Source organism: Dioscorea cayenensis, chromosome 5 (assembly GCF_009730915.1).
Source record: "Dioscorea cayenensis subsp. rotundata cultivar TDr96_F1 chromosome 5, TDr96_F1_v2_PseudoChromosome.rev07_lg8_w22 25.fasta, whole genome shotgun sequence".
Lineage (NCBI taxonomy): Eukaryota > Viridiplantae > Streptophyta > Magnoliopsida > Dioscoreales > Dioscoreaceae > Dioscorea > Dioscorea cayenensis.
Genome location: NC_052475.1, coordinates 5,204,477 through 5,213,893, shown reverse-complemented (window position 1 = coordinate 5,213,893; position 9,417 = coordinate 5,204,477). Strand labels below are relative to the sequence as shown.

Genomic DNA, 9,417 nt, shown 5'->3' with positions numbered 1-9,417 from the left:
TTTTCAAAAGCGACCCATACTACTAAAAAGATGGATCATATTTTGAATAAAGAGACATAAGACATTATGGTACTCAGTCTTTTGATCATTATTCTTTCTTCTATAGATTTCTTCAGAAATAATATTTGCTAAAAAGCTTTTTACATAAATGTAGGGAAAAAGGCGAATGAAAAACTAGCTGAATATGAATCAATAGATGGGGATGAGGGATGGTTGGTCAGAAATTTTTGGACTCGGTGATTGAAAAGAGCGACATGGCCGAAGTAGAGGGCTTGGATTGGGTCCTACACCTACAACATATTACGGCCATTCAGGTAGTCGTCGTCTCGCAACCTTTGGTGGTCATTCATCTGAATGCATAGATTTTCGCCAATGATGATGGATGAAAAGTTCCAAAAAGATAGAAGATGAGCTTGAGTAGAATGTGCTAATTTGACACCGCTATATATACTTACAACAACAATTCCCAGGAGCAACTATCCCTCCTACCATAGTTGGATCATCTTCTAATCGCAGTATTTCAAAACTTGTAAACTAGTAATCGATACTTTGGATACCCATAAATAGAAGTTATTATTTCATTTTTGTGTTTGTGTGTGTGATTGGGTGCATTACTCTCATAAATTTCTAGTACTATATTATTATTTTCATTTTCTATATTTTAAAACATGTAATTGTAATTATTGCAAAATCAATGCATTTGGATCTCGACCCCTAAGGCCAACACGACTGGTCTAGTGTGCACAAGTAATTGTACATTAAATACACTAATGTTGTACATGTGTTTCTGTGAATAACTATCTAATACTCTAAATTATTCTTGCGTAATCTGTACTTCCTGCAACATTGATGCCCTCTCTTAGGAGGTTGCAAATGATGAAGACCGATGAATGTTTTGATCCCCACTTATGTAAACTTTGATGGTCTTGATGTCTCTATGAGATTTTGTCACAATTTTACCTATCATATTTTGTTAAATACTTGAGGCTGTGAATGATTATTCAAGATCTCTGTAAGCTTTTGATTTATATATCTTTCGTGGCATCTCAAACACAAGAATGTACATTATTTATTGCTTTTATATTTCGCTTTATTAATATATGAGAAGCTAATTTGGGTTTTAGGTAATATTCAAGTTTGTGGGCATACAATCATTAAAATGTAAAATATAGCATCTACAGGATATATATCACTCCGGCGTTTACTAAAAATGCGGGATAAACAAAAAGAATGAAGATTTGTTTTTCACGCCGCTGAATGATAGAAGGCCGCAATATTGGTGGCGCGATCGATGGAGCAAACCAGCCATTCTCGGATAATCGGCTTCACCGTAGCGGGCACTGGAAACGACGCAGTTGGTGGCTGAAATTAACAAACGCGAATACTGGTGCGCGATATTATAAATGCCGGTAAATCCAAACCTTTCTCTGAGAATTCGCTTCACTATTGCCGGCGCTTTACTATGAAACGGCACCAATTATAGTGGCGTTTGTTAACCTAAACCGCCAGCAAGTGCCGGCGTTTTATAGACAAAACGTCGTTACTTCAACGACATTAGTTTTCTCGGCGTTTTCACCGGCGTTTGTTGAAATCGCCATGGTGTGATTTATCGGCGTATAAGCACGCCCACCAAAAGCTCAATAAAAAGCGCGCGGAAAACCTAATATCGTCAGGTGACACTGGTTAACCAATTAACCAAGCATTTAAAAATCTCTCACAATGAATCGAACAACTATAGATAAGAGAAATATCAATACCATGATGTTACATAAAGCACCTAAAACATTTATCCTCATTTATCATCCATTAAAAATTTAAAACCAACAACAATTCCATTCACATACCATTGATGCCAACTTAAGTTTCTAATTGATAATGGAAATCAACCCCCTCCTTCCTATTTATAAGCAAAACAATCTTTTAAAATTCTAACAAAATGCATCTTAACATCAATAATGAGACAAACAAATATTTCATAATTCTTCATGTTTCTCTCCTTCTTAAGTCTTAAGACATACAATAATAGAGTTCATTACAAATTTAAAATTCGTCAACCATTAAATTAATCATTCAAATTTTCCTCTTCTCCATCTCCTCCTTCCATCCTATCTTCATCAATAACTTCAAGAATGTTTGAACCCTCACTGGATGTAGTTGATTTAGTATTTTCTTCATCTTCATTATCTACATAAAAACCCCCAAATATAAAAATTAGTTAAAAGAGCAATTTAAAATAAACAAATGCTTCAAGATTTCAACTAAATAAACAATTTAAATTAATAACTTGTAAATTACCAATGTTATAACCATGCAACCAATTACGGGTGCAAATGAGAGCCTGTACTTTTTCAGAAAGGGTACAACTTCTATATTTGTTGAGCACACCAGCACCAATAAAAAGGTCGATTCAGATGCAACAATTGTTATTGGGATAGCTAAGGCATCACTCGCCATTAATGCAAGAATTGGAACCAATGCTTATGATTCTTCCAATACTCCAACATATCCAAATCTTCATAATATGCAAATTCAAGCTTTGGCTCCTCCAAATAAAGACCCAATTGAGATTTCCCCGCCCTTGTAATTGATTAGCTCTCAAATGCTTTAATTTCCTACAATCAATAATTGGCATATGTTATTATAAAAAATATAAACAAATTAGAGAAATATATAAAGAAAGAAAGAAAGTGATAGAGCATTTACATCAAAGATTCTTTTACCCTTACTTGTAATTCCTCCACCACCTTGTGTAGATGTGGGTGTAACGATAGAAGAAGATTGTGGTTGTGAAGGACTTGACTTATTAGCATTTGAATAATGCTCAAAAAGTCTGTATAGTTTTGTTCTCACAAGTGACACCTTCTCTTGGCATTTAGTAGAATCACTCTCAACCTTTCCATAAAAATACTCCAACATTGACAATTTAATTCGTGGATCAAGGATAGCCCCAAATGCAAGCACCATGCTATATTGTCTCCAATATTTATCAAATTTTTCTTTCATCCTTCTACACATATCACTAATCACCACATCTTCAGTTGCCAAGTTTTCCTTTAATAAAACTTCAATCTTCCAAACTTGAATAAAATACAAGTTTGATGTAGGATAAGAAGATCCCAATATCAAGTTGGTAGTGTCATAAAAAGGCTCCAAGAACTCATATATTTTCTCTCCTCTTTTCCATTCTTCATTTGGAAGGCAATACTTATAATTTTTATCATTCAATTGAAGAGAAGCAAATGCACTTTTTATATTTTATGACACTATCCAACATCAAATATGTCAAATTCCAACGGGTGGATACATCTAATCGCAAGCCAATACTGGTGTCGATGTTACCAACTGCGCCCACACATTCTTCAAAATTTTTCATTCTACTTTCTGAACCCTTCACATATTTGACAAATTCTCTGATTTTATGCAAAGCATCATGAGCTACTTTCAAACCTTCATCAACACCTTCATCAACATGCTTGTCCCACACCTTCATCAACATGCACATTTTATTCAAATCAAAATTAACCATGTTGACTGATAATAACACATCCTCTTACTTTATTAAAAATAAATAAATATTGAGATTGATGTTGTTTTTAGATATGTCATCTAGCTTTTGGAACTTTTTGGACTTATTAAAAATCCTCTAGGTTTCTAAATTATATGATCAACAAGATTCAAGAAGCCCATAAATAATTTAAAACAAAATCTCCTTGAATGGGAACTTTTTGTACATAGAACAGGTCAAGACCTGGAAAGACTCATTAATAAAGACACACATTCTTCTTCAAAATTATGTATTTAATCAATTTATTTTATATGTTTAGGCATCAAAATGTTCTGCGAAATAAGATTTAAAATTATGTATTTAATTATTGCAAGATATAAAAATTAAATAAAAAAATGAAAAGCATGGAATTATGGGAATTTGATAGCAAATCAAAACTAATAATTTTCATTTTATTTTGTTAGAAACAACCATTTTTTCAAGAAAAAAAAACTCTCCTTTTAGGCATACCAGTAAATATCATTAAAAGAAAATTACCATAAATTTGTTTCCCATCAAAAACTCACACAAACTATGAAATTTCACCAAAACTCTATCACAAACCAAACTTCTCATAAATTTTCCCAACTAAAAGATTAAAACCAAGGAATTAAAACTAGAGTTGAAAGGTGGTCTTGTTATTATGGCTTATCAAAAACAAGAAAACACCAAATTTTCCTGAATTTGATCAAGCTAAGCATGAATTATGCCAGGCCACAACCAACCCTACCAACTTGCATTTCTGCGTAAAACATAGCACATGCTTAACAAATGAAATATAATAAAATTAGGTGGAGATTCATCCAAATCCAAGTGGGTGGTAATCAACGATGCTTAATAGATAAGGAAAAAATCAAAGGATAATATTGCAATGTTGACCGAAAAATCAATGTTGACCGAAAAATCCTCTTCCACCAACCATCAATCATCATGTCCATGACCACCTCTCCATATATGTATATATAATAAGAAAACTAAAGAAAGAAGCCTAAGATAAAAGCCTGAAGCATTCCCTGCAAAGGATTAAGGTCATAATTGGAGAAGAAGAAAGTACCTCAAGTGCAAGATTGAATAAAATGGATTTAAGTAGTTTCTTTGATATCCTCCTATTGATTGTCCTGTGAGAGAGAGATTTGTTAGAGTCTTAGAAAGCCAGTCACTAGAGAAAGAGAGAATGATATAGAGACAGAGACAGAGAGAGAAGGAGAAGGAGGAGGAGGAGTGGGGTTCTGACATTGATTGAATGAAGGGAGACGATGCCGGTGATGGCGATGAAGGGTGGAGACCAGAGATGTGGCGGACCGGGCTGGCGGTGGGTGAAGGGCTGATGAGTTAGTGTGAGATTCGTGAGAATTGAGAAAGAGGGCTGGATGTGGCTAATGAATTAGTGAATTTCAAATTTTCAATTCATTTAATCTTTAAAAAAAAAAATTTAGTAAATTAAAGGGCGGGCTAGCCCGCCCAAAGCCTACCCAGCCCCGCCCATAACCCAAACCCAAATGGGCTGACCCATTTCGGCCCGCTTCCAAATGGGCCTACAAAAGGCCAACCCAATCAGCCAATTTTTGTTGGCGGGTGGGCCGGCCCGACTGGTTAGACCTGTTTTGACAGCTCTAATTTAGCATTTATTTTTAAATTTCAAATATTGAAGCAAATCTAGTTTTAGGATGTTAGTAAATGTAGTTGGAATTGGACTAATTATGGTAGGGATATATTTATTTGTAATGGGAGGAGTATGTCATTTTGTACCGTTCTCGTTTTGTATACTTTCATTTTTATATATATATATATATATTATTGTTTATTATTTATATTTTTTCTTGACAAGAGCAAAGGGAAATTATGAGAGACCTCTACTAGGTAACCTACACATATTTAGAATTAGAAAAATACATGTGAATTAGTGGTCGTTAATTTTCAGGAGCATTATTCTATTATCAAATACTACATGATTTATATAATGATTCCATGTTTTTACAAACAGCTGTAATAATGACTATTTTTAATTATAAGTTAGACCGATATTCTTAGTTTAGCTTTTCCATTTCTAGTACAATATTATAATTTCATATGATATTCTGAGTAGTTTTAAGTTTTTTTATGAATAATTGAGATTGTTAATGTAGTTTTTGACATTTTAAGAAAATAAATATTTAGTTAATTAGAGAGGATAATAGGAGCAAAAGTCATGTATACACTTGCTCGAGATATTTTCAAGTATGTCAAGCTCAATGTATGAGTCTTTAGGTCTTTGGAAATATATTCAATGTCACATTTGAGAAGGGAGAATTTCTTAAAGGTATAATACCTGAATTGGTCCCTCTACTTTTCTCTCTCTTTCTTTATGGTTCCTCTACTCAGAAATGCTTCCAAGTAATCCCTCTACTCTTGAAAATGGTTCTATTTAGTCCATTCTACTCTAAAATAGGCTAATTATTTGGCTGTATTTTCAAGAGTAGAGGGACTAGATGGGAAGAAATTAAGGGTAGAGGGACTAAATTGAGCCATTTTCAAGAGTAGAGGGATTAATGGGGTGCATTTCTGAGTAGAGGGACCAAAAGGGAAGAGAGAGAAAAGTAGAGGGACCAATTCAGGTATTATACATTTTTTAAACCACTGTTTTCATGAAAACCCTTGCCCATGCTCTTTGCGAGCATGTTACCGGGTGTCCCACACTTTGGGGGTGTACATGCATATGTGACAAAATTATAAGTTTATTAGATTATCATATTATTATATTATAGTATGATGCGAGGTGTTGGGATTGGGTGTATCTAACACTCAGTAATTAATACTAAACAACCAAATTTTTGGTTTAACTGTAAGAATAAAAGCCCCTTAAATGTCTTGTAAGAATGAAATTAGACTTGAAGATAGTTAACTACAAGAAACTGCTGAATTAGAAACATAAATTTAACAACGGAATTATTCTGTTACTAATTAACAACGAATTAACAACGGATTACTCGTCCGTTTCAATTTTAGAAATGAACTTTACATCCAATTCAAACTTTAATTTACAAACGGATTTGTAATCTGTTTGTAAATTAGTAACGGATTACAAATATGTTTCTACTATTAGCATCGGAATATAATTCCGTTGGTAAATTAGAAAGGGAAAGAAATTCCGTTGTTAAATTTATATTTTTTTTTCTTTAAGATGATTTAGATAAAATGATAAATAACTTTTATGTATATGTATATGTATAATATTTGTTTTAAAAATATATCATAGGATTAGTATTTAATGAATATTAGAGCAATATTTTCAAATTTTGATTATTTTTTTTTTTTGGAAAAAATTATTGTTTGGAATCAATTAACCGGACCCGATTGGAAACTAGTTGAGCGGCATATCATTAAAGTACACAAAGGCATAAGAATTTTTGGATAGAAAAGCACATAAAAAATAGCGAAGACTACCGCAAAACACAGACAACTATCAAGCAGTACTCCCAGCAAGACAGCTGCTTACAAGACAAGCCTTAGATTTAAACTAATGTCACTACAAGAAAAACACCATATAGCGGCGGAAAAATTCGCCGCTATAGGTGTTATATCCGCCACTAAAAACCCATACCATCACTTGTTAAATTTGCCTCTAAATCCTCCGTCGCAATAGAGATTGCGGCGGAAATGTACACTTTTAGAGGCGGTTTATAGAGCGGTTGGACAAGCTTTTAGAGGCGGAAAAATCCGCCGCAATAAATCATATAGCGGCTGATTTTTCCACTTCTTTAAGTCTAATATCTGCCAAATTAATTTAAATATATATTTTTCCCACAACCTAAAATACAATAATAATTCAATTTTTTTTTACTAATAATTGTTATGCATACCATTAAAAATCAACATCTAATTGTAATATTCATAACATCTAAAAATTTGTAAATAAAATCAACATTAAAATTAATAATATTTATATCTACAAATATACAAACTCATAACTTGTATTTAAGAATATATCTTTACAAAGTGAGCAAGTAGACATCAGGATTTAATTGTGATTTTACACAAAGGATGGACTTTGAATTCATAGCATTCTGAAACATTTTTATCAACTTCAGAGAAAATTTTTCCTCTCCAGTGTGGCTGCTCTTCCCATAACTTCAGCTCTTCTTGCATGTAATTCAGCCATCTGACCAGCTCTCAGGAATACCTTGGTCTTTCCAATCTGCCAGCAAAGAACAACCATTAATATTAAAAGAGGGTTTCACAATATACACTCGGCTGCCATACACATTGAAAAGAGTGATAATACTACGTTAATGTCATACCTATGATCTTATCCACAACATAATCTTCAGATATACAATGACGACTTATGTTAAATGACCAAACCCATGCAAGAAACTCAGTAACGTACATGTAGTTAAAATTTTCACTTTAGCCCTTGTTTACCACCACTTGACAGAGGACAAATTCCTTTCACCAGAAAGGTAAATAAAAAGACCAAACAAACTTCATAATTTGCTTTTGACAGCATATGGATAAAGAATCTCACATATCTTGCAGCTACTCACAGCCATGAATTCTATAGAGTTCACTTTGATGTTACCCAAAAGACCAAGCCGGCACAGGCATAATGAGTTACTACAATTAAGGGACCAATAATGATCAATCTGTGGAATGACAACATAACTTATAACAGTTTTAAAAGTATGGGAATTCATACATCCACAACATAGTGGAAGCAACTATAAATAATATATTTATATAAAAACCTTTTAAGGAAAAATAAGAAACAAGTCATTTTCGAATTAATTCCTTTACCTGGTAACCTAGCATGCCCTTCTTATCCAAAATCTTCTAACAGGCGACCTTATCATCATAACTTTCAGAAGCAAAAATTTACATGAATCCATATATAAATTCTATAAAAAGAATCTGAGCTTCCATGCATTTTAGATCTGACTAACATTTACTATATTAAAAAGTAAAAAGACACTTACTTTCCTTCTAGTATTTCAGGGGCAAGAACACCAAAATGATGTAGAAACTCATAGAATGTTCTCCATTTTGAAGACATGCTGAAAACTTTTGCATGTTAGTTTAAGGAATAACCAAAGCAAAACTGAAGATTATCCTGATAAAATCCACCTCACCCGGTGGAAATGTTGTCCCCTCATGCCCTCGTCCCTTGTGTTGTCCTCTTCTTTGTTTTACTAGTTCTTCATTCAATTCTATCTGAACCCTTACAGTGCTTACATTAACCATGCCAATTCCCAAAGCCCCACACACTTTCTTAGATCATCTTTCCATCTCACCCAACCAACACTCTAAAAACAAGCATTCATCATACCACTAGCCTTGTCCACAATGCAAGGTTGGCCAAGAAGAATTACGTTTCCTGAATTTGGACTACTGAATTGCAGCACATCAATCTTGATAGATTTCAGCAAGAAAAGAAAGTGCTGCTACATTTGGGCATGTGATATTTTTATTTCAACTACCACAGCCTGGCACTTGATAAACATATAAAGTTGTATCAAGTTTAAACTACACCTCTTGTTGCCATAAAAGAACAAATTATTTCTCCAAAGACACATCCGACAGGACAGGATATATCATATATTATAGACATTAAAATCCATGTAGGAATATAAGAATGTTAGCAATAAGAAAATATGCTAACACATTCATTTAATTAAATAAGATGATGCAAAATCACATTTGCAAAGGCAGAAAGATGATTGATTTCTTTAAAAGAAATGGCATCAAGTTGCCACAAGCTCACCTGTTGATTTGAACCGTTTCAAAATTCAGGAATCCGGCAACGAGTCTTTAAGACACTCTGACATACGATGTTTGAGATATATATTATGTATCATCTATAACTTGGTAAATAAGATCCAAATCCACCTACAAAAATT

The 9,417-nt window shown here is 33.4% G+C and overlaps 1 long non-coding RNA gene across 16 annotated transcripts in view; it reads right to left on the bottom strand.

Moving 5' to 3' along the window:
* Positions 1 to 7,476: 7,476 nt before the first annotated feature.
* Positions 7,477 to 9,417, bottom strand: part of LOC120261127 — a 5,570-nt gene continuing 3,629 nt past the window's right edge. For 8 of the 16 annotated variants that reach the window (XR_005536552.1, XR_005536560.1, XR_005536554.1 and 5 more), the window contains 4 exons: positions 9,282 to 9,406; positions 8,650 to 9,009; positions 8,497 to 8,574; positions 7,477 to 7,718 (listed from right to left, as the gene is read on the bottom strand). This is a non-coding gene — a long non-coding RNA (uncharacterized LOC120261127). Of the gene's footprint in view, positions 8,138 to 8,317; positions 8,379 to 8,496; positions 8,575 to 8,649; positions 9,010 to 9,281; positions 9,407 to 9,417 lie in introns of all 16 variants that reach the window. The other 8 variants (XR_005536557.1, XR_005536562.1, XR_005536561.1 and 5 more) reach the window with 6 other exon arrangements.